The sequence below is a fragment of the Coenobita brevimanus genome, chromosome 38, assembly GCF_032717465.1.
Source record: "Coenobita brevimanus isolate Jiangsu-jjx chromosome 38, ASM3271746v2, whole genome shotgun sequence".
Lineage (NCBI taxonomy): Eukaryota > Metazoa > Arthropoda > Malacostraca > Decapoda > Coenobitidae > Coenobita > Coenobita brevimanus.
The window spans coordinates 45,899,343-45,926,665 of record NC_136991.1 but is presented as its reverse complement, the minus strand read 5'-3'; the positions used below and the strand labels follow the sequence as shown (position 1 = coordinate 45,926,665).

The window sequence follows — 27,323 nt, the reverse complement described above, 5'->3', positions numbered from 1 at the left end:
GTGCACTGACGCAAAGTCTGAGCGCGGGTGAGCGCACAACACTGGGACTGGAAGAGGGTAGAGGTGTGGTCTGGAATGAATGAATGAACCCACCCTACCCCTTCCCTAACACCCCAAGCAGCGCGATCCTGGGCGTATTTACAAACTCTCCCGGTTTATAAGACAGCCTCCCCAGGTTAGTCATCACTCTTGCAGAAACCAAACACATACCAGTCAAATCAAAGTGAATATTAATGTAACAAAATACAAAAAATAAAATGATCCGTGATGGAAATTAACTGCTACGGGGACGTGTTTATCGTAAACTCTTGAGCACTCGTTCATTGGATACCACAAAAACTAGTGAGGGCACATCTTTTACCACCAATCCATCATAATTTGTAGCCAGATGATAATTATATTAGTACACTATTACGAAGTTAGGGATGTTATGCTGAGATGATCCACGGTAGTATTCTAGAGGGACTGTGGGTATTATGACTGAGATTATATGAGCACGCGATCAGGGAGTTGATTGAAGTAGCAGTGGAAATGGCAACCCTTTCCTGCACTAGGCTGGCTGTGGAGAGCAATTGTGGGAAATTTAGAAAAAACTACTGTTTTATATGTGGTTTAAGAACCGTAATAGGAATAAAGGCGCCATAGTAATATTAGTAAAGTGGTGGTACGCTTCAACGCAAAGTAGTAGCCAACAAACTCTAGGGTATTTTTCCCTGTGATACTGGGCAGGTAGGTAAACGAGACTTGGCAACTCAGCAGCAACAACACGCTCACACCACTCGCACGTCTCTCAGGCTCGCAGACATCAGTGCCCGGTCGTACTCGGCGGGCACATGAAAGTGATGGTGTGGAGTCTTATGTGTTAGTGCCTCAATTTCTGTTCTGTTTGGCATCAGTGGTCAAGAAACCTTAAAGATTGTTTGGTTAGCACCTTAAGAAGTGGTTGGATCAGCGGGGGAAACTTTATAAATCACGGCACACTACCGGCTCGTGAGCCGTAGGTGAGTTGAACAGTTGATTTTCTCGTTGCTTGTTTACCAAGATTACGCAGGAACTTCAGTGTGGCATGTAAAGATACCTGTGCGAGAGGGATGTGCGACTGGTGGAGCATAAAACAGTGCGAAAATAATATGCTGGGTATTGGTCATTGCCGCTTGAAAATGTTCAAAGATAACGAGAGAAGTAAGTTTGACCACTTCGAAAGAACTAATGAAATTTACCATAACCGTCTTATTTCTACAGTTGTTGCTTCTTAGCATGATAGTTTGTGTACCTTTCTTATTGTATGCATAATGTTAGAGTGGTGTGTTAACTGTTCGTTTAACTGTAAGAGTATGAGCTACTTGCGAGATAGTGGCGCGGTTCGTGTTTTGCGTTTTACCTATTTCCTGTGTACAACTGTCAGAAACATTACAGTAACTAGTACGATATTAAGTCATTACTTGAAGATATTGAAGTATATTATCATGACTAAAATAGATACTGCATCATGTCAGCAAACCCTTTCGAACGATGATCAGAGCCACAATATCTTGCTTTTACAGAGCTAACAATTGTACAGGTAGAAGACTGTTTTATTCTGTCATCACACTGGTATCATATTTCTGTTTACGTGCCGTGGTGGGAGGGGCGAGGTGAATGGTAAGTCATTGTTGTCAAGGTCGCAGGAACTCTGGGATTATAGGGTTTGGAGGCTGACACAAATACTATGGATGATTAGAGTACATAATTATATAAACTGGGTGCAGTAGGGAACAGATAAACTAAATATCATCCACGTCAGTCAGCTTATCCCACTTCTTCCTGAACACTGCTCTTATCTAGTGAACAGGGACCTGGGTTTTCATGTACTCTTATCTGGCGTGTTTGGTGGTGCTTCTTCTGTCAACCCCTCAGACACCGCGTTATCTGGCCTATCACCATCATTATCACTACCACCACCATCATCCGGCACTCACCACCATCACTTCATGACTCCCACTTACAACTACCACCACCATCACCACCACACCCACACTCATCACCACGACCACCTCCACCACCATCACCACCCCCACTCATCATTACCACCACCACCACCACCTCCACCACCACTCACCACCACCACCTTCACCTCCACTCACCACCACCACCACCACCACCACCACTCACCACTACCACTACCACTCACCACTACCACTACCTCCTCCATCCCCACCACTCACCATCACCACCACCACCACTATTACCACCACCACTATTACCACCACCACCTGCACTATCACAAGTCACCACTACAGCTATCACCACCACCACTACAGCTATCACCACCACCACGATACCAGTCGCTAGTGGGATAGGTTATGCGGTGCTCAGAGGAGGCTGATAAGAGAGGAAAGAACAATGTATATGATAGTGCAGTAGTTGTGCGACATTTTAAATCGATACCCGTAATTGAATTTCGTTTTCATCGGGCCCGTTACTCTTGTCCATATTATTAGAGTTGGATGTATCAGTCTCAGGCGAATATGTATACTTGATCAAAATATCTTTACTCAGGTGGTCAGTGGTTTCACATTGAGCGTTGGTACTATGTTTTTTTCTTTAGGCTTATATTTCTGAAGGATTATACGTCACATAAAGTTTTCTTCATGTCCAACTGATAAAATTATTAGCCATATACAACCATGAGTAGATACCTGAGAATATTTTCATACGTTTCGTCCACTGTTTCAAAATGTTAAGAGGAAAGTGGTAAAGGTAGTTTTTTGATTGAGTGTACAGTTGCCGTGTTTCATTAGCAGTGGTCCTGTGTGCGGCGACAGTTTTAACACAGGAATCATAAAAAGTAAGAAGTTCTAAATCTTACTCATGTCGTATGGTGAAAACTGCATCTCTGTACCGTATGTCAGACTGTTTACTTGCAAAGAAGTTTTAGATACCGTACTCCGGTAGGACTTTGTAGACTGTGTGTGTGTGTGTGTGTGTGTGTGTGTGTGTGTGTGTGTGAGAGAGAGAGAGAGAGAGAGAGAGAGAGAGAGAGAGAGAGAGAGGAATGCTTTACGAGTTGTTTTAATGATATATTTAAACTCTAATTAGTTACAAGGCTTAGAGAGAGAGAGAGAGAGAGAGAGAGAGAGAGAGAGAAATGCTTTATGAGTTGTGTATTCATATATTTAAACTCTAATTAGTTACAAGGATTAGAGAGAGAGAGGGAGGGGGGGTAATGCTTTACAAGTAATATAATCATACTTTATTTTAACGCTAAGTAGTTATATACAAGGCATTTGTAACTGTGCGGTGTATGTAAAAGATAGTGAATACTGAGGCAAGGTAGTGAGAGAGGAGTGTAAATGTAAGTTAAATATGAAATACTTAAATTGTGCATATGTAGTGGAAATATTGTTTTTAAGACACTTGATTGAAAATACCCGGTAGTTGGAAAATATTACAGATAAATGTATATAGTGTTGTTAGAAGACATTTAATGAAGGAACGGAATATGTCATAACTCAGTCCAGCATTAACCTCCCGACTTCCGTTTTCTCCCCACTGACTTTACATTCTCATCGTTTTTCTTTCTGCCTCTTCCCTACCTTGTCATTGCTTCTCTTTGCAACTTTCTTACCTTCTCTTTTCTCCACTCTACCCCTTCCAAACCTTCTTACCGCTTTGCCTCTTTCCTACACTCTTTTCTCCACTTTGCCTCAGCCTTACTGTCTTCTCCCCACTTTGCTTCTTCTCTACTCTCTTCTCTCCACTTTGCCTCTTCCCTACTCTCTTCTCGCCACTTTGCCTCTTCCCGACGCTCATCTCTCCACTTTGCCTCTTCCCTACTCTGTTCTCTTCACTTTGCCCCTTCTGCAATGCCTTCTTTCCCTTCTCTTTCACACCCCATTCACTCGTTCCTCTGTTCTCTATTCCTCTATTCTTATACTTTTCACCAGTCCTCTTTTCTGTCTCTCCTTTCACTAACCCTTTCACCAATTTCCATTTCCTTTTTAGCTAGCCCCTTCAGTATGGTAGCTTTTTTTTTTAGTTTGGTCGTGCTGCTACCTGGCGAGTTTATTCAAAAATAGACTTTCGAACTTGAGGGGTTAGATAAAGCTTTCATTAACCCTTTGAGTACAAGAGGTCTTTCTTAAATTTAGATCCAGTAGTCTGAAGGCACCAGGAGTAAAATAAAGCAGCCATGTTTGTAAAGGATATAATACATTTTTTTACTGTTTGTTTCTCCGTTAGGCTACACGCTATATATGGTACCGGTGGCTGCCGTACCGTGGAATAACTTTGCATAAATGGACCTTATGACAGTGTAGCATCATTTATCACCAGCGCTTACACTACACCTTGCATTTATCACTGAATCAGTTAATCTATCATCAGTCAGCACGTCATTCATTCATTCAGTCAGTCAATCAATTTGCTTGGCAGTCAGTACATCAGTTTTTCATCATTTCATAAACGAAACCCCTTCTCATTCCGAATAAACCATTCTTCACGATTAAGAGAATTAGTAAAGAATTATTTCTATCTTTAATATACCAACATACAGGTATGGCATTTTACTGCAACCACGCGCCACCCTCCTAAATCATTTGGCACAGCAGTGTCTGGTAACGCAGTGCCGTGCGGTATAATTCAGCGTAAACCATATATTCAGCGGTTTCCTTTGAGGGTAGGTACTGCCCTGTATCGTTAACCGTGCGTCACTGCAAAGGCGTGATTATCATTTTACTTTAATTTCTACCAGACACTTTCATTCCGAATAGGAGAGATGTAGTTAGATTATCAAAAGCAAAATCCATTACCCATCCCCCCATTTTGACTATATTTCATAAGTTTGTTGCACTTGTCTGGATGCAGCAAAAATAGAGTTTGAAACGTAATCATAGTGAAGGGGTTAACTATAGCACCTGACCTCACCAGACGTCTAAGATGACATAGCATGACATAACGAGATCTTAGAATGACATAGCATAGTAAGACACTTAAAATGACAACACGACCTTAGAATGAGAGCGTAGCAAGATAGCCTACCTTAAAATGGAATGACAAGATACCTTAAAATGACACAACACAACAAGACACCATAAATAACAACATAGGCACCTTAAAATGGAATGACAAGATACCTTGAAATGACACAACACAGCAAGACACCATAAATAACAACATAGGCACCTTAAAATGACATAACAAGATACCTTGAAATGACACAACACAGCAAGACACCATAAATAACATAGGCACCTTAAAATGACATGACATAGCAAGACCTTAAAATAACGTATCAGTAAGACACCTTAAAATTATATATATACCGGTATATATATATATAACGGATCAGTAAGACACCTTAAAATTATATATATAGCGCTATATATATATATATATATATATATATATATATATATATATATATATATATATATATATATGGGGCGGCATAGGTTTGGATGATATATATATATATATATATATATATATATATATATATATATATATATATATATATATATATATATATATATATATATATATATATCATCATCAGCCGTTGGGGTCTACTGCAGGACCGGCCTATCCCTACCGAAGCAGGGACGATACAGCCAATGTATCTCTACCCAGTGGCTTAGGCTGTCTGGTAGAGACTGTATGTAGGGTGAGAAGTGTTTGTGAGAGTGATTGTAGTGTTGTAGTGGCTTTGGATGTGTGTGTAGTCTGTGAACCAAGTTTAATCGGCCCGCCTTAAGCCGATTGGGTGCAAGCATACTAGTATGCGACGCTGGTTCAACCACAGCACTCCTTGTGTCCGCCAAAGTAACAAGTGGCTTGGTGAACGCTTCCCAAAGTTTTTACAACTCTGGCGGGAGGCGAACCCGCGCACACAAGCGTGCGAAACGCACACTCTACCACTGTACCACAGAGGCTCCATATATATATATACAGAATAACATGAAAACATAACAGCATGACACCTTAAAATGAGGACATAATAAGACACTTTACTCGTGTGTGTGTCTATATATATATATATATATATATATATATATATATATATATATATATATATATGTATATATATATATATATATATATATATATATATATATATATATATATATATATGTGTGTTTGTGTGTGTGTGTGTGTGTGTGTGTGTGTGTGTGTGTGTGTGCTTACATACATACATTCATATAATAATTCACTTGGTTACGCGTGATTCATAGATATACGGATATCCACATGGAAGTGGAAAGAAAATGTCCCTAGCACTATATATATAATATATATATATATATATATATATATATATATATATATATATATATATATATATATATATATATATATATATATATATATATATATACACACACACACACACACACAACAGAATAACATGAAAACATAACAGCATGACATCTTAAAATGAGGACATAGTAAGACACTGTACTCGTGTGTGTGTGTGTGTGTGTGTGTGTGTGTGTGTGTGTGTGTGTGTGTGTGTGTGTGTATATATATATATATATATATATATATATATATATATATATATATATATATATATATATATGTATGTGTGTGTGTGTGTGTGTGTGTGTGTGCGTGTGTTTCGGGCAATGTAGAAGGATTTATACAGTATAGAACAATAAGGTGTAGTATGCAAAACAAATCGCCTAGGAAAAAGTGTTCGGGAGCTTTCTTAACCGTAGAGAATACGAGCTCTGATGGTTTGTGAATCAGAACCCAGACACCTAACCTTCCATAACAGAGCGTACAGTATATACCGGTATCTTAACCCGACCGTCAATACCCTCATTAACTTCCACACGATTCCCTGCCGCACTACACTAAGTTAATATGAATCGGTCTGTATTTGGATATTTGCAGGGTCCAGCTTCTTGCAGGGAGAGTGACAGCCAGAATTAACACTTTCTTATCCTGGCGAAGTATGAATAGGGAATGGATGTCTGTAGGGAGGGCAGTGCATGTGAAAATGATTGTGTTGAATGGGTATGTTTGTGTCAGTCTGTATGGTCTGCCGTCGGTAAACTGACAGTGTACGAATATATAAGTAATCATGTGGAAGGACATAAATCTGCAGTACTACATATCGTTCACACATGCATGGTCTAGATTTTTTTTTTTTTTTTGTTACTTATCACATAGCGTAATGGCTGAAGAAGACAGTGCTGTGGCTTTACATCCTTTACTTCGTAATGCCTAACACCATTTGCATCTGTTGTTACAGCTCCGCATTCAAGCAGGAAAGATGGTAATTTTAGCCCAAACTATGGTAAAAAGGGTAGCGGCACCATCTTTAAATGTCTGCCGTGGTCAGGTTTGAGCCAAAGACTCAAACTTTTCACCACCACCACATTCAGACGTTACTGTACGTTTTCCTTGTCACACTAATCAATACCATAACCAACATCATATGAAGTATCACAATAACCATCGTTTCACATATAATTCATCACCATATTTACCATTCAGCAAGCCGGATAGAGCGGCCACAACACAAGCACCACAAGTTATATAAACTAAGGGCTGTATTCTATGCAGGAGGCTTCGCAACGCATCTTCCATAGCGATTTATGCTACATTCTACACCCCAGTATCCTCATTTATATTATTGATTCAGACTACGACGATATTAAAACAGTGTAAATAGGATATAAGAGAATGCTAGATTGTAATAGGGGAATAAATCGCTAAGGAAAATATGCTACGGAGCCTCCTATACACTGACAATACGGCCTTAACCATCACCCTGCCCCACCATTTTACTGTATATACCCAAGCCCACCTAACATTACCATACCACGCACCATAAAACATCCATCCATACACCATACACTGCTACGCCACATGCCATACACCTCCACAGTACACACCATGCACTTAACATTACCGTGCTACGCAACCATGCAACACCCATCCATACACCTCTCTCTACCATACTCCACAACGTAAACCTTACACTGTTACACCAAACACCATACACGTAACTACCATACTACGCATCATAAACACCACCATACCGTACTGTACATCTTGCACCACCGAACTTACGCAGCATGCACCTGTCACCACCATACTGAGCACTATAGAACAACAGCATACCATAGCATACACCCCACACCACCATACCATACCACACCACAGGGACCTCCCATCACCATCACCACACACTACACTTCTCCCGCCACACATCATTCATCTTCCACCTTCGTACCTTACACCATACCTCACCATATCATACACTATACCTACACCATACCATACACCATCCTTTGCACCATTTCTCACACATTTCCCTCCATCCACACCACATACCTTGCGCCACCACAAAATGAACCATCACCACCATACATCACATACCGCAAAGTCTCAGTCTCGTCGTAAACCATCACTGCACCATTGAAGAAGAAGAAGAATAAAAGATATATTTGACGTGACTTAAATGCGTTCCTTTAATATATCTGTCTGTGTGTTCGAAAATGTCGCTTGACTTCGAGATATGTGTAATTCCAACGAAGCATTTTGATTTACGCGAAATGGTTCATACAGTAAAATTTGGTAGCGTAATTTCAGCTTTTTAAATATTTCACCAACATCCCTTATAGTACTGTAGACTACTTATTACGCATCAGCCTCCAGTGACATGTAGAGGTGTATGTATGTAGGAGAACTACTGGGCCTTGAATGCAGGTTGTGAAGTCTGTGCCCAGAGTCGGACACATAAAAAAAAATAAGTAGATAGAGATAGGTAGGTAAGCAGTCAAGTAGGTAGGTATGCAGAGAGCGAGAGAGAGAGAGAGAGAGAGAGAGAGAGAGAGAGAGAGAGAGAGAGAGAGTCATTGCATCAGAACCACGTGATAGGCAGACAGACGCCGTGGTGGGAAGAGAGGGAGACATGAGTGACAGTGCTGATGCGTGGACTGAGCGTGATTGGCGAAGGTGAAATGACGATTGACGAACGTGGGGTGAGTGTGATGGGAGACCGTATGAGTGAGTATAACAGAAGAACGTGAGGAGTGAATAAGACTGATGATCGTACAGTGAATAAGATGGGAGAACGAGTAGAATGGGCATAATTGAAGAACGTGAGGAATGAGTAACACGGATGAACGTGTAATGTAGTTAGATTTTAAATTGGGTGAATGTGGAATGAGAATGATTGAAGAACGTTGGGAGTGGGTAAGACTGATGAACGAACAATGACTTCTGGTAATTTGGGAGAATGAAGAATGAGCAAGACAGATAAGCATGTGGAATGAATGACAGATTAGTCATGGAGTGAGCATATTTGGTGGGGTTGGAAAGCGTTCAGATGATATGGGAGACTTTGTGGAATGAGGACGGCTGAAGAACACGGGATATGAGACTGAAGAACATAAATTGAAAGTGACTGAGAACATGTGGGATGAGTAAGAAAACGTGGGGTGTGTGTGATAGAACTTGTTGACTGAACACTTAAGAACAAGGACTGAACATGACTTTAGAGCGTGTGGAATGTGTATGGTTGAAGTACGCGTAGTGTGAAAAAAAAAAAAGTGTTGACTAAGTAAAATATATCGTGGAGTGGGTATGATGGCAGGTGTGTGGAGTGGGCGAAACTCAAGGCCGTGGAATGACCATGATGTGAGAAGCGTGGACAGATTAAGAATGATGCGTAAAATTGTAGAATATATTTTATGAGCGAGGCAGATCAACGGTAATGGGTGGATTAAGTACGATGAACAATGTGTATCAGTTATGGTGTAATATAAAAATGTAGAATAGGTTGGGTGTGGCATGGGGAAGATTGGGGGAGAACCTGTGGAATGAGCAGTGTGGAAATGATATACGATTTTCGAAACCACCTGTTGATAATGAAAAGAAAGATATAAGTAAAGGAGAATTGTGAGAAGTTCGTAGTTGTAAATCTCCAGTTTCCTTTGCCATGCTGGTACTGGTATCTGTGACACCAGTATGTGTGTGTCTGTCTTTCGTTGCCATACTGTTCTTTATTTAATACCTGTATGTCTGTCTCTTTCTTTAAGCCTGTGATTTGATTTGTTAGGCCCGCCTTTTTTTTTTTTTTCTGGAGAGAATGGATAATGGGCGATTGGTGAAAAAGATAACTAGATCTGATGTGAGAGGTGTAAGGCTGAGAGGGAGACCACGAATAGGATGGATGGACAGTGTGAAGAGAGCGCTGGATGCGAGAGGAATGCAAGGAAGAGTGGCTGTGCGTGACAGAAATAAATGGAGAGAAATTGTGAATGAATAAATGACGACGCAGCCCTGAGGGGATATTCTCCCGCATTTGGTCTGATCAGCTAGTCAGGTCAGGTGCGGGTAAGGGGATGGGTCTATTATGATGTGGCAGGGGTAAACCAGCTCTGCTGTCGGGCCCTGCTGCGGATGTCACTGACTGCACTGCGCAGTTGACCCTCGTGCGGTGTGGTTTGGTGAGGATCTGTCCCTTCTTCCCTCTGGGGCTAAGATGCGAATGAATGTGTTGGAATGGATGAGTAAATGGGGAGTGTGTCGTCCTGTCTCGGCTATCTCCCTCTCCTTGGGGGAAGCAGCCTAGGTATATAGATAGATAGATAGTATCTGTCTGCCTGCCTGTATTCATTTTTTTTTTTTTTGTCCATCTGCCCGTACCGGGTACTTATTTATCGCTCCCATGTGATTACCTACCTGTCTGTCAGTATGCCTGTCTGTAGGCGTTGGAGTGATGTGCCTTCACGTGGTAGCACAGATATAACTGGGCGGCTCCGCTGCTTTGTCGTAAAGTTTTCTCTCAGCTTCCTCCAAAAGGAGAAGGATGGACTGCAGAAGTGCAGCTTCATCCTGCAGTTCACAGATGAGCCTGGAGAGCAATAGCAAAAACAACAACACTCTGTCTACCGGTATATGTGTCTGTCTGTGGATGTACAAGTCTGTCTTACTTACCTGTCTCTAAATTCATTTATGTAGCTGCATGTGCCTACTGCGACCATATACAGTATGTTTATCTGATTACCTGTCTGCATTTGTAATTACCTGTGTAATTACCCTGTGCCTGTGTCTGTCTACCCACATCACTGCTTGTTTGTCTTCCAACATTGTTTACCATAAATATTGTATACTGGTATTTATTTACCTACCTGTAAGTATGTATATCCGTCTTCCTGCTTATTTAACTATTTATATGTCTGCATCCACTTATCTGTCCACCCATCTATTGCAAGACACCAGAACAGTCATAGATGATGGTGACTGCACCTTAATCTCCTCTTCTGCTCTGCGTCACAGTAACATCCATCACCATTCCCTCACCACTGTCTAGGCCACTCTCTTCTGCTCCTCCTTTTAACCTTTGCTTTTGTTAGGTCCCTTTAATTCGATTGCGATTATTATTATTATTATTATTATTATTATTATTATTATTATTATTATATGCTCCTATTGCATCCAGACAATTTATTTCAGCTCAAGAGAGATTTTTAGAACTGGAAGGGTTAGTTATATAATTATGTACTCGTAATATCGGTATTTATTATAATCTTGCTACCTCCATACGGTAGTATTCCGCTGAAATGAGACTTTCTAACATGAGTGGTTAGATGTAGCGATAGGGTAAAGTTAATTTATTTTTTTCTTGCTGATTTCAGACGATTTTATTCAGCTCATGGGAGATTTTTCGAGCTGAAGAGACTATTGTACCTGTAATGATAGTCCAGTAAATTTATAAATTGATTATAATCGTCGGTGGAAACAAGAGTAAAACAGAAAACACATCGTGGAGTGAAGGGGTTAGCGAGCCCATTCTTAGACTGTGTGGTGAGGTGTGGCTTGCTCCTCCCTAGTAGAGAGATCCGGTCCAGCAGTAGTCCAGTCCCGGGTTGGCCCTGATGATGACTGATAATTGCTCCCTTCACCTGGCTTGTGGAATGTTGCTAAGGGAGAAATGGAGTCGTTTAACCGAAGAATGAAATTAAGGGAAGGAATGGCGTGGTATGATGGTTGCTCCGGAGAATGTTGTAAGGAGTGGAAGTGAGATGTCTGAAGAATGAGGCTAAGGGGTGACGTGTTGGATTTGAAGAATGTTGCTGAAAGAGTAAGTGAAGTGGTCGAAGCATGAAGATAAGAGAGTGAGGAAATGTTTGACTGAAGAATGAAGATAAGAAAATGAGGAACGAATTTGATGCATGTCCTGTAGAATGATACTAAAGGAAGGAGTGAGACGATTGATGCTGAAGAATGAAAAATGAATGGGGTGAAGTGTTCTAAGTATATATTGAAGAATGAAGCAATATCCATACCTTATACAGAGAATGGAATGTGCTGTGTAGGATAACAAGAGGGGTCCGACTGTGATTACTTGATTGGAGAATTGTCAGGGGCCCTTTCACTCTCCGGGTCTGACTGACTGCCTGGCCTACTCACTGGCTGCCTGGCTGATAACTTTAGTGACTGACTGACTGCGTGACATACTGACTGATCAACTTACTGGCCGATCAACTGGCTGACTGATTGATCAGCTTACTCACTGGATAATCAGCTTACTGGCTGATCAGGTAACTGACCTAATCAACTTAGTGACTAACTAAACTGCATACCAACTGACAGATCAACTTACTGATTGGCTGATAAACTTACTACCTAAACAAATTTCTGACTTCCTAATCAAGTTACTGACATCCTGATCAAATACTGATTGGTTAATCAACTCACTGACTTTCTGATCAACGTGCCAAATCAACTTACTGGCCTCCTAATCAGCTTACTGGCTGCCTAATTAACTTACTGACTTCCTGATCTAATTACTAATTGGTTAACCAACTATCTGACTTGCTGATCATCTTACTGACTGGCTAATCAGTTTGCTGACGATCAACTTAGACTTGCTAATCAGCTTACTGACTTGCTGATCAACTTACTAGCTGGCTAATCAATGTACAGATTGGATGACTCACTATCTGATCAAGTTACAGGTTAGATTTATGATTGACAGATTGATTGGGTAACCTACTGACTGGCTGAGGCTGATCATTTCACCGACGAGCTGACTGAGTAATTGAGCGAGTGAGGGATTGGCTATTGAAATTGCTGACTGTAAAGGTGTCTGCTGTAATGACTGACTGGGTGATTTTGTGACTGATGACTGGACAACTAGACTGACCTCTACCTGACTTACTGCCTGATCATCGTACTATAGTTGACCGACAGTTAGATGATCACCTGACTTATCGACTGGCCGACTGATCGATAGCGTGAGTTACTAATAAACTGACTTTTGCTGGTGACCGATTAGCAGGAATGATAGCCTACTTTCCTAATAAGTTCATTACCCATTGATTAATTGGCTTGTTTGATGGGGGAGTGATTGAGCCAGCTGTTATTTTGATAGCTTTGAACTGATTAATATGACGAACATTATTAATGTGTCGAGCTAATTGATGCAACGCTGAACTAATTGATGTAACGTTGAACTAATGTGACTAACTGATGTGACGAACCAACTAATGTGACCTTGAATTAATTGGTGTGACGTTAACTAATTAATGTGACGTTGAACTAAATGATATGACGAACTTAGCTGATGTGAGGAACTGTGACGTTGAATTTGTGTGGCGAACTAATTAATGTGACGATGAACTAATGAATGTGACGTTGAACAAATTAACATGATGTTGAACTATTATAATTGATGTGACGTATCTATAGACTGAATGACTGACTAGCTGAGTGACTGACTGAAAACGTATTGACTGAGCTTACTGATGGTAATGGCTGACTGATCGAATGACTGACAGATTGACTGACTGATTTATAATCTACCTTCGTGAGAGAGAGAGAGAGAGAGAGAGAGAGAGAGAGAGAGAGAGAGAGAGAGAGAGAGCGATTGACGTAGGCAGGCTGTCAAGCACAAAGATAGGCAGGAAGGCAGGCAATAGATAGGCGGGTTGGAGACAACCAGGTACCGTAAATAGATAGTAGATATATATAGACAGACAGACAGACAGACAGATAGATAGATAGATAGATAAACGAATAAACAGAGAAAATGAAAGATAAATTTAATTCACTATGATTATTTTTCCTATTCAAATGCTACGGACAGACGATTTTACTTAATAATAACAACCTTTATCAATGAAGGGTTAGCATCAATGTCGATATTAAAATTGAATATCAGGGAACATCAAAAATAAAATGAGGTTAATTCTTGGTACTACCTCCACTCGATTCTATTTGTTTTACGAACTAGGGAGGGATTTCATATATAGCGTTCATAATCCCTTCTATACGGTAAGGTTTTTCGAAAGTCAAAAAATCGTCAGGAGGTAGCGGAGAGCGAATATAGAAACGGTAATTGGCCGGAAGGATTGATAGACGATTTTTTAGAGGGGAACAGTCTCTTCGGGAGGTGGGAAGAAGCACTACACCAGGAACGATCGGTGTTGTTGGGTTGTACAAAGGTTGGTTCCGTATCTATAAATTTATACTAGGTGTGTACGTGCTTGGTTGCTTGCCAGTGCTTGTGTGTGTGTGTGTGTGTGTGTGTGTGTGTGTGTGTGTGTGTGTGTTCCTCGAGTCGTTCATGTATTTGTGTTAGTATGTGTGTTTGTGTGTGTATGCATGTTTGCTACAAGGGTATCAAATCCATGTGTGTGTGTGTGTGTGTGTGTGTGTGTGTGTGTGTGTGTGTGTGTGTGTGTGTGCTTGAACGTGTTTGTGTGTTAACGTGGTGATGGCGTATTTGTGTATGTGTGTGTGTGTGTGTGTGTGAATGATGTATATTATCGTTATGCTTGAAAACATGTTAAATCAGATTTGTGAGTGTTTAGTTTCTGCGTTTTAGAGAGAGAGAGAGAGAGAGAGAGAGAGAGAGAGAGAGAGAGAGAGCAATAATCCAGGCTTGATTAACTTGTCCAGAAATAAGAATTATGGATGTAGTCGGCAAGGGAGGGAGGTTGGGAAGGGCGTGGCAGAGGAATGGGAGAGGAGGAGGGAAGGACGGACGGAGAGAGGGAAGAGGGGAAGGATAGAAGGGAGGGAGGAAGGGAGTGAAGGAAGGATGGGGGATCTGAGGAAGAGAGGGAGGGAAGAACGGAAGGATGGAATAAAAGGAAGGAGGGAAGGAAAAACGAGGAGAGGACGGAGGGGGGAATGGAAGGATGAGAAGGAGGGAGAAGGAACGATTAGGATAAGGGAAGGAGGGATGGACAGGGGAAGGGAAGCATGGGAGTGGGGTAAAAATGGGAGGAGAGGTAGGAGGAGAGAAGAAACTGAGGAAAGGAATGAGTTAGAAAAGAGAGTGAGAAAACAAAAACTGAAAAACTGTGGGAAGGACGAAGTGAAAAGGAAGGAGAGAGAGAGAGAGAGAGAGAGAGAGAGAGAGAGAGAGAGAGAGAGAGTCAGCCAAATGGCAGCTAGAGGAGGTTATGTGAGGGACGTAGGTAGGTCGCAGGTAGATTTTTGTTAGTTAGGTGGTTGAGTCGGCAGCTGTAATTGGGTAGGTAGTAGGCAGTATAGCTAGGTAATACGTAAGTTGACACATAGGTACCGTAGCTAGTTAAATTTTTGTCAGGTTGCTGTGAGGTAGTTAGGTAGATAAAAGGGTAGATGGTAGTTATATAGACAGATAGGTTGTAGGTAAGTAGGTAGGTAGATAGACACGTAATTGTTAGATTGATAATAAGCTGTTTGTAGGTCGGTTGGCAGTTACATAGATTGCAATTGGTTGGTTTGCAGATATTCAGCAAGGTAGGTAACTAGTACGGCAATTGTAGGTAGGTAGGTAGGTGTGGTAAGTTAGCAGTTAGATAGGTTGTAGTTGGGTAGGTACAGACAAACAGACAGGTATTTAGGTAGGTAGATGGACGGACAATCAGGTAGTAAGTCAGTACTGGTGCTGTTAGTAGGTTGGTAGGCATATAGGCCAGGTAAGTAGGTAATATGCAGGTTGTGGATAGGCAGTTCGGTAAGCAGGTGTTAGTTGGTAGGAAAGCACTTAATAGGGTAGCAGCTCAGGTAGGTAGGTACACAGTTGGGCAGGTAGGTACGTAGGTAGTAGGTTGAAAAGGTAGAAGGTGACGACTGCATAAATATTTGGGACTGAAATGGAAGAGCATGTGGGAGGGGTGGAGGGGAGGGAGGGGGCTTGGAGGGAGAGGGAAGGTGAGAAGAGCGAGAGGAGGAAAGGAGGAGGAGGAAGCAAGGGAATAAAGGTCTGCAGATAGAGAGGTTTAGTCAGCAGCATAAAATAGTTTGGTGATGACTAGATAAAAAAAATAAAAAAGCTCCCTGAGTGAAGAAATTAGTGGAGAATGCTTGAATGAGAATATATGGGGAGAGAGAGAGAGAGAGAGAGAGAGAGAGAGAGAGAGAGAGAGAGTTACATAGTTACACAGGCCACACAAACATTGCGATCTTTAACCTTATTCGAAAGACTGACGATTTATAGAAGTTCAGGAGTAGCATAGCACACTCTCCGACAGTCAGCCGTACAGAAAAATACGTAGAAGTAGCCGCATACAGGAATAAAACGTATGAGTGAATTTTTATAAGTACCGGTATACAGTACGACAACTAATTATGCATTACTTTATATTTTCTGTGTATTTTTAGCTTTATGGGTTTAATATACATAACATACTTACCAACCTGCGAATACTCAAATATACTCCTGTATTGTTGGTAAGGATTACACTTATTTATGCATGTTTGAATTTATGCATGTTTGAGTGTTATGCCAGTTGCTGACACGTACACGTAGCGATCAAATCTGTTTTTAAATATACTCTCTTAAAGACCACCTTCGGGAACCGCTGGCTCGGTTGGACTGGAAGTTGTTTTATTCTTCAAGTTAGAGCGTTTTAACGGTAGCTTAAAAATTTGCGGTACGTGCGCCATTTTTGCTGTGTTAGGGCGCGTCTGCACGTGTACCCGAACATGTGTCGACAACACAGCTGGCCACTTGTTTGGATACACGTATGCAGCAGTATTTGGACAGATGTATGTAAACATGTTATAGTGCAGCTTCAAACCTGCTGGTAGCCGAGGTGATGGGATAAGTGTGTCCATACGAGGCAGCTGAGACTTCATCATGATGTTGCCAACGTGATCTGGACGCTGCTGTTCCCAGCATGTTTGAAGCTTGTTCGTTATTGTGTTGTTTACATGTTGCCAGCACTTGTTCCAGCACACGTGTGGACGCTCCCTTACCGTAACGAACAAACATACAGAAATCAGATCATTATGATATAGATAGACACGTATTTAGGGTAAAATCTCGCCAACAGTCTCCTTCCAGCGTTGTGTTTACGAATATTCCTCATTTCTCCCCAGAAGTTGGAAGATAGCCAATTCTTCATTGTACTTTTCTGTTGTGTGGGTGAGCTTCCGGTTATAACGACACTTTCCAGCCTATTTTCGTGGAATCTGCGCCATTTTTGGATCACATCATTAATGAAATTATATTTAGCTGTATATGATACCGTAAATTTAGTGTTAAAATATTTCTAAATGAAGTGAAATCTGAGACAAAGGCTAAAATGAATCTGCATTATCTACCTTGTTAAACTCTTTAAGACTTATAAAACATTCTGTTAGTTCCCATCTTAGTCGGAGCTCTGTCAAGGAAAACATGTCCAGCTGTATTTCATCAGAAGATTTGTTACAGGGGATTAGCTTTGTTGTTCTGCTTTGCACGGATTTTAGTCTGCCGGTGTCTTTATTTATGTAGGGGAACCAAAACTGCGCCACGTTTTCTAAGTGTGGTCGTACAAGGTTCATAAAAGTGTGATGATGTCTTTTAAATGCCAAGGTTTTTTTTGGTGAATTCCAGCATCCTGTTTGCTCCCTTGGCAACGTTGTGTGAATCTGAGATCTTTTGATAGCCACTCGTAAATATTTTAAGAGGTAAGGAAAAGAATTCAGAGAGAGAGAGAAGGTAGGAAGGAAGGAGGGAAGGGAGTAAGCAAGAGATAAAAGGGAGTATTATGAAGTGTGGGAGATATTAACTTTCTCTCCCACCTCGCCTAATCCACCTCCACCCTCCTCTTTCCACTTTGGCATCCGTATATCAGGTGTCTGCTGAAGTGGTACCCCCTCCATCCCCTTACCCTCCCCTCTGCCTGACCCTCCCTTACCCTTCCCTCTGCATACCCCTCCTTTACCCTCTCCGTGCCTACCCTTCCCTTACCCTTTCCTTGTTTACACATCCCTTATTCTCTCCCTGCCTACCCCACCCTTACCCTCTCCCCTGTCTACCCATTGCTTACCCTCTCCCTGCCAACCCCACCCTTACCCTCTCCCCTTCCTGTTCTTCCATTACCCTTTCCCCATTCTACCTCTACCCCTGCGTCACATTCAGTAACCCCATTTCCTCTGCCTCACCCTGCCTTACCCAGCCTCACCCTTCCTCATCATTAATCGCCGTGCCTTACCCTGCCTCTCCCTGCCTCATCCAATATTGATCTTATTTTTCCCTGCCATACCTTTTCTCACCTTGCCCTACTCTCGTCCTCATCCTGCCTCATCTTGCCTTACCTTCCACTGGCTTTATTGCTCTTGCGTTACTCTCCGTCTCTTTTCTAATCCTCATCTCACCTACCTCACTCCTCCTGACCTTGTGTTCATCCTCCACTGCCTTTTCCTTAACCATCACCCTTTACTGGCATCACTTCCCGTGCCTTGTCCGACCCCTCTCTCACCTTTCTTAATTCTTTTATCGGCTGCCTTGCTTTTTAGTCATCCTTTTTCCATCTTCCTCTCGTCCACACCATGCCTCATTCTTCTTATGTAGTGTCCTCTGTTAGGTCCGCCCTATTCTTCATTAACCTAATCCACCCAGCCTCATCGTCGTACTGCCTCATTCTGCTTCCCTTCTCATGTCTCCCACTGTTCTACTTTTCATTTTTCCTCATTTCTGTTACTTCATCATGCCTTACCCTTCGCTGATCTCATCCTTACCCAATTCCCTTGCCATACCCCCTCATCCTTCACATGCCTAATATCCCCTTCCTCTCCTTTTCTCATCGTGTCATTCTTCTGTCTCTCCCTGACCATCATCTTTTTGTCATCCTCATTTTACTTTATCCTCGCCTTACCTCATCCACCATTGGACATATTCCTTTGCTTCACCGTGTCTCATCATTCTTTGGCCCGTCCCATCTTGCTTCATTCCTCCTTAACCTCATCATCTTATCTCTTACCATCTTCCCCCCCATCTTCATCACCCTGCCTCGTTGATCTTCGCACCTGCCTCATAATTTACTCTTTCCTTTCCTCACCGTGCCTTACACCTTTGCTGGGTTCACAGCTGCTTAACATCTTACACTTTCTGCCTTTCGTCCTGTCTTCCTTTTTTTCTTTTTTTTTTCTGTCCCTCTCCCATTCACGTTGTTTAGATCTTACTAGAATTACTCTTACACTTTCTGCCTTTCTTCCTGTCTTCCATTTTTCTGTCCATTTTTTATCCGTGTTGCTTACATCTTTCTGGAATAAGTTTTTGTTTATCTGATAACCTCGGTGTGGACCAGTACGCCTCCTGTTATCTGTTCTTCCTATGTATTCCTGTGTCTAAGTACTTTTCCTCATGCATTCCTGTAGAGGGACCAAGTAGGGCCAAAACTGTTGCATCTCTCCTGTAAGCACGATTTTCCTACGTGAGTATACTCTTTTATTTTACTGATTCACGACTCTCATTAATCCTTTATCCCAACCCTGACTCACCTCTCCCCTATCCTGCCTCACCTCTCCCCTATCCTGCCTCACCTCTCTCCTACCCAGCCTCATCTCACCCTTACACTGTCTCATACCCACCCATACCCTCCCTAACCCCACCCGAACCCTGCCTTACCTCACCCCTACCTTGCCTCACCCCACCCTCACCCTGCCTCACCCCACCTTCACCCTGCCTCACCCCATCCCATCCCTGTCTCACCCCACCCATCCCTGCCTCACCCCATCCCTTCCCTGCTTTCCTCACCCTTACCTTACCCCTACCCTGCCTTTCCGGAACCACAATATGCCTATCCCTCACGCTGCGTCACTTTTCCTGCCTCAGCCACTACGTAACCCCCACCCCACCTCTCTCTCTCTCTCTCTCTCTCTCTCTCTCTCTCTCTCTCTCTCTCACACACACACACACACACACACACACACACACACACACACACACACACACACACACACACACACACACACACACACACACACACACACACACACACACACACACACACACACACACACACACACACACACACACACACACACACACACACACACACACACACACACCATTCCTTTGTAAATCAGGATCTTTATCAAAAATACGGCCTCCATACACTACAGAGTCACCCCTAGAGAATCACTGGGGGAGGAGGGGAGGGTGAAGGGGCCTCCCGTGGTGAAAATGGGATGGGGGAGTGACAGGGTGGGAAGGAGGGGGTGATGGAAGGTTCTTGTGTGGAGGGGATAGTGTGTGTGTGTGTAATTCACCGGGTCGGTCAGTATCACTGGATGGTCGTGATGGTCAGCTTTTACCCTCCCGGAAGGGAGCTGAGAGCTCATATAGTCCGATCTAAGGGCAAGGCTGTGACCTTCACACACGCACACACCCGTCCCCTTGCTCAAGGGGGACAGTAACCACCCACTTCGTCAGTGAAACTTTTCGCAACCTGAGCGAGGCGCGAACTCCCGTCCACCAGTTGGCAAGCGAGAACGTTACCACTGTGTGTTTGGTGCTTTGAGAGAGAGAGAGAGAGAGAGAGAGAGAGAGAATATTAACATAATGGAAGCAGTAAGGGAAAAGAAGAAACAAAATGGTTAAAACATAGCGTTAAAGGAGGGAAAATTGAAGCATTAGGTATTTAGGAATTTTAAAAAATCGTATAATGTGCGTATTGAAAGCGCAAAATTATATTAAAAAACGTAAGCAAAAGGACTTAGTGAAGGGGAAAAGTACAGTACATACACAGTAGACGTAAAAAAATAACAAGAAGAGAGATAAATATTGGGGCGAAGTGAAATATTAAAGTGACCGAAGGAAGGGGTTGCATTAGACCAAAATGATAATAAAACAGAAATTAATTGCGCGTAGAAGTTATACAAAAAATATTAAGTATGGTAAGTGATGGAGTAAGCATAACTCAAGTTTTTAACAATGCAAAGGGTAATAAAGTAGATTTTTTAGTAAAGAAATAGCCTTATGAAAGGAAATAAGAAAAATCGTACAACAAGGGAGGCTTAGTGTATTAAAGCAGTAACAAAGGAAAGGGCATATAAAAAATAGAATAGACATTTGTACAGTAAATAATAGTAATGTTGAGTCCAGATCTTTAGCATAATGTAACAGGAGATAGTCAGCAAGAGGTCTCAGGTAGGGCGAATCCTCTTACGCTGTTGGCGGTTCAATAATCAATCACTTCTTGTTAACCTCTTGTCTCTCTCTCTCTCTCTCTCTCTCTCTCTCTCTCTCTTAAGCAATTTACCTCTATCTAGCCTAAATGGGTATTCTAAGAAGTTGTTATCGAGGGCGATGCTGCCTGTAAGATGGCCAGAAAACACATATTTCTTGGACATTTCTGTTAGGGGTATTTGAAGAAGTAGGATGACTAAGACAGTCCCCTGGTAACATTTCTTTTCCTCTGACTAGTGTATAATTTAGAACAGCAGTTTTAACCTTTCATATTAAAGATGAAAGTACGCAGTGAAAATATGTATAATCGGCTATTCCGTACGTAGTTGAGAGTTTTCATGTCCCCCTAATTTGTGACCTTTCTGTTGAGCGGTTTGGTACCTGTACTGTGTTGTCGTAAGGAGGATGGTCAGGATTTCGCAGAACTAGATAGTCAGCCTCGTGCCGTTGGTAGGCATAAATCTAAGCATTGTTTTTGCATGCAGTTTTGTTTAGAAATCAATCTATGCCATTTTACCTCCAGTTTCGTTATTTTATTCTTTTCCGTGTCTTGCTTCTCCTCTTTTTCCTTTGAATACCACACTGAGAAACCATTAAAATACCAGGGAACTTGGTCTACATTAACTGCCTTCCCGAAACTTTTAAGTCCTCTGTCTCAATTATTTATCCCGTAAGTTGTTTTAAAGTTGCAGTACTTTTTTTTTTCACTGTTCCTCGTTTCTCTCCCCCTTCCTGCGATTGCCAAATTAAGAAACCATAAAGATACCAGGAACTTACCTGTAATCTACTCTAATTGGGGGACCAAAAATTGTAAAGGCCAATGTTTCTGTTTTTTACCGTGTCACTGATGATGAATTGTGTAGGTGTGGTGGTGGTGAGGGAAAGGATGTTGTTTTATGCCCTGTATTTAGCATGCAGTAAAAGACCTAGCTATCAGTATTTCCGTGCAGAACCATTTACATTCAGTAAAGAAATATTTACATATAGTTCTCTAGCTCTGTATATACTGTACAGTAAGTTCAGTACAAACTGCATCGAATACAAAATATTTATATTCGATACAAGCTATTTATGTTCATTAGTGCCCCTCCCTGTAAAACAATTAACTCTAAGCCCTTGACCACCCCGTTTGGGATACATGGCGTCTGACAATGGATAGACGAATTATTTATATTCAGTACAGGCTTTACAAGGAGTACAAATTAAGCTGCGATCAGTACAAAATTCTACAAGCCCCGTTTGCATTAAATACAAATCGTTTGCATTGAGTAAAAGCCCTATTTGTATTAAATACAAGCTTTGTATCCATTGGATAAATTTATCTTTACATTGTTTACTTAGGTTTAGAAGCCTTGTTTATTTTTAATAGAAGGCCTGACACCGGAGAACGCTAATGTCGTCAGTAACTTAACTCCTTTGATATGAAGGACGTTTTCTCAGTTGAGGATAGACGTCTAGATATTGCCAGTATAAAATACAGGTGGACTATATTATCCCCTTCTGTCTTGTGTGTTGCTCAGCCAGCTGGTGTGAGGAGTAGAGACATTTTCACCTCTTCGTGAAATTACGAAACAACCATGCAATCGATAAACGTAAAAACTCAGACACTATAAAATAATAAAAAGGTTACGGGATGTAAACATTGTTGCAGGTTAATTGTTGTTGAGTAACCGCAGCCCGTATGGCTGGGCAAACCCTTCGACCACAGGTAAGCAACTGCCTCTGCGGGGCCGTCCTACAAATACAGAGTAGTAGATACGCCGTGCCGGAAGCTGGCGCCCCTTTGGGGTAGACAGCGCCACACCAGGGTCGGCCCAGAGTCCTTCCCACGGCGAGGTGCAGGAAAATATGAGAAGGTTTGGCTCCAGTGTGAACGCCGCAGTTGTTCCTTCTAGGGTGCACAGTGCCACCACGTGCAGGCTCCTTGTCAGCGACTTATGTTGGGTAGACAGTGGTAACGGTGACTGACCTTCTCGCAACTAAGAGAACTGGGAAGCTTTATATATGGACCGACCTGTATAAAAAGTCGTAGGAGTATGGTGGAAGAACAGGTGGGGCGGGGTCAAGAGAGAGCTTGCGTTGAGGAACCAGGCTTTAATATAATCCGCCCTGGTCGCACCGTACAACCCCTTCATTACCAAGATCCATAAAAAAAGAAAATACTTATGTCTCGACAGTTCTCTTCATATTAAAGAGGGTTTGTCTCTCGCTGTGCAGATATTGGCAAGTTTCCATTAATCACATCACTACAGTGACACTTTTAATAACTTTCTTCCAATCACCCAACGATTTTTTTTCACAAACTCCTCCGCTACAAGAACGCCTTTCTAAAAATTATCTGGCTACCGAATAGGAGACTTGATGCAGGTTAAAAAAGAAATATTGTATTGAAGGGTTTATGAAGGCTGGATCTCTCTTAACTTCGAAATGTCTCCTCGGAGCCATGTAAAATGGCCTGGAAGAAGCAAGAGTAGAACGGTATGTAATAAGGTCCTCGTAGTGAAGAAGTTAAAGGAGGGTCTTGTGTTGTGAAAGGATCAGAAAGTCTCCACTAAGCTCTTCAGTAATCTTAATATTTGGTTTATTTTTGCTACTTCCAGACGATTTATTCAGCTTTGGAGAGAGACATCGAGACATCGAGTTGGAGAGGTTATAGCCCTCATTGGCTGTCCCCGTCATAGCAGAAGATCCTCATATGATAATATAAAATCACGTGGTGGGCATGTAATATCATGAAAAATACACCACCGGATTGAAGGGGTTAGATAAATGATGCCTGTTATACTTGCTTGAGGAGAACGCCTTCTTGTGGTGGCACTGATAAACCGGGCGACTCCACTGTCCTTTTACACAAACGTTCCTCAACTTCCTCCGAATTCCCCCAAAAGGAGGAGGATGGACTGCAGGAGAAGGGCAAATTGAGCCTACAGTTACTGGGTTCCCATTTTAGATGAGCCTGGGACTACAACGCCTACTACTTTTACTGCCACCGGACGAATTAATCATACTAATGAGAGACGTCTTGTAGGGAAGGAATTTAACCATTTTTCTTTGATAACCTATTCTGTATAATATTCTTGCTCCTTTTAATTTTACTTTCTTCAGGAGAGGCTTTTCAAAATGGAGGGGTTAGATAAAGCCTCCGTTAACCCCTTTACCATTGAGGATTATTTTTAAGTTGAGTAAATTGTCTGGCGGTAGCAACCATGAAACGAAAATGACATCAGAATGAAAGGATTAATCTTCAGTTCGCATCACAAAAAAAGGTTTGAGTTTCGCAACAAATATTAGAATCCCAAACCATAATGTGAGTGTATATTATAATTTGTGGATTATTTGTGATATATATACTTGTATAGGTGGAGTGCACGTAAAAAGAAAATAATAAAATGTAGAGGGGTATGCTTGAGAGGTGGAGCCGGAATTAATTCCGGAGATTTGAATTTTGTGTGAAGGATTGTGTGACCCAATTCTCAGGAGATGTTGTTGATAGTTCTGACACTAGTACTTTTCATATCCTTGTTTCTTGATCCTGTCCTAATCACACTTTTAGTTGGGATGATGATGATGATGGTGAAGATGATGATGATGATGATCATCATCATCATGATCATGATGATGAAGTATCATGTCAGTGCTTCAGATTTCGTTAAGCGTATTATTAGTATTGTATGTACGGTTGTAGTGCTGATAATACGTGCAGTATTTTGTTCCCTTAACTGGCCCATGTACGAAGATTACGTCTTTTGTATTATATTCTAGCTAGCTATCTCTGCGCAATTTTGTTTTCAGAGTAAAAAAGATGAATCTAAATCGGAGGGTTTTTAGATACAGCCTTCATTAACCCCTTCACTTTCATGGTTCTTTTCGTAACTTGCATAAAATCGCCGGACGGTAGCCTGAACGAAATAAGAACCGTAGTGAAGGGAATTAGTTGATTCTAATGCAAGAATTGGCTAGACGATGAAAATGTGACCAGCAAAAACATCACCCTATTAGTATCATGACATGTTTTATATTTTATCCTTGCTACATTTAGACAGTTATAAGACCTCGTGCTGAATGTTCCTTTACTTCATCTAACCCCTCTAGTTCAAAATCTCTCTCCTAAGATGGATAAAATCGTCTGGAGATACGAAAAATGAACTCTAAAAATGTCGTCGGAGGAAAGAGGTAAAGGTTCAGGGTTAGGGATGCCAGGATGCAAATGTTATAACTGTAGTCGAGTTGGACTTCTTTTTTTCTCCCAGGAGGATCTGCTGTAAGCTGGGTTAGGGGTAGCTTGGTTAAGGTAGTTTGGGGGAAGGTAGGGTGTAGTAGGATAGGTTAGGATAGGGTAGGTTAATGTAGGGTAGGGTAGGGTGAAGCAGGGTAGGTTAGGGTAGGGTAGGGCAAGGCAAGCTTAGGTTTGGCTTTTAGGTTATTTTAGAAAATGGTAGGGTAGGGTAGAGTGGGCTAGGGTTAGGTAGGTCGTTGGTTAATAGGTTAGGGTAAGTTAGATTTGGCTGTTGGAATATAATTTAGAATACACTAGCGTAAGGTAGAGTAAGGTAGGGTAGTGTTGCAGGGTAGGGTAGGGTAGGTGCTGCAGTGGCTTAACAGTTTGGAAATATGCTGCCGGTAAAGAAACACCAAACACAGGGAAAGACACAGACTTCAGATTTACAAACTTTTTTCATCTAAAGTTGCATCACTAAATGATTGCGTATAAAAACATTTTGTCTTCACTCACTCAGCTGGCATACACCTCACGACCAAATTTGAGTGAATATGAAAGGGGAAAAAAATCTGTAAATAAACTTGTAGTCTTGTTTATCCATAAAATACTTTGGACAAGTTCATTGATAAATATGGACCCAACTTATTCAGAGTTTCACCTCCACAGGCTCTTTATTTTTCGTTTTTCCCTACAGTTCGTGAGCCGGCTTAATCACATCCTTGTTTTTGGCTGTGTGTTTGTTGATGGAGAAAACAGTAATCAGTTATGGTGACGTATTTGACGGGAAGCAGTACGCCATTATTGTTTTTTCCATTTTTCTCTTGGTGGTTGGTGGGGGCATCTGTCATCCACACCACTGGATGTAGTGCAACTTTCAGATAACTAAGCTGAATAACAAGCCAAAGGATTTCCTATCGGCTCAGAATCCATTACCTACATTGGCAGGTAACGATATCATTACATAGGAGGTTGGTGAGATATGTTGAGCTATGACGTCAGAGTTTTTGTCAGAGAGGTGGTTGGGGATTGTCGCTCACATAATGCCATTCAGGGGTGGGCAAGACTGGTCATCGTTGCTTTACATGTTGGGACTGAATAGCCTAGCCCTGGATCCGTACGCTAATGATGGGGCATAAAAGGATCTAATGATACTTGGATGAGCAGTATATTTCTTCCTTTCAAATCAGGTGAAATACTTGAAGATGAGAGTAATGGAATGTAGACTCTCTGTCTGTCTGTCTGTCTGTCTGTCTCTCTCTCTCTCTCTCTCTCTCTCTCTCTCTCTCTCTCTCTCTCTCTCTCTCTCTCTCTCTCTCTCTCTCTAAGATATCCAATGTAATCTGCTTATTGTCAGTGTACGAAGGAAATATCAAAGTAAACTGAACGCATGTGGTAAAGACTCCGGAAAGGGAATTAAGGATGTTGATTGGATTGTGTGGTAGGGATGATGATGATGATGATGATGATGGTATTAAAATTGATGCTTCTTCTTCTTCTTCTTCTTCTGCTGCTGCTGCTGCTAATAATAATAATAATAATAATAATAATAATAGAAGTAATGCTATAAATAATCACCCAGCTTCCCAAGTTCACGAGGGATTTTTATATAAATTAGAATACGTGTAGTAGTCAGTTATACAGTAAAGAATTCCTATATTTATCACATCAACAACAACAGTAACAATAATTATAATAGTAATAATAACA

The 27,323-nt window shown here is 41.6% G+C and overlaps 1 protein-coding gene across 2 annotated transcripts in view; it reads left to right on the top strand.

Moving 5' to 3' along the window:
• Window positions 1-822: 822 nt before the first annotated feature.
• LOC145396518 (inter-alpha-trypsin inhibitor heavy chain H3-like) overlaps window positions 823-27,323 on the top strand; it is a 526,567-nt gene continuing 500,066 nt past the window's right edge. For both annotated transcript variants that reach the window (XM_080269891.1, XM_080269890.1), the window contains exon 1: window positions 823-1,001. The gene's annotated coding sequence lies outside the window, so the exon portion shown is untranslated. The remainder of the gene's footprint in view (window positions 1,002-27,323) is intronic.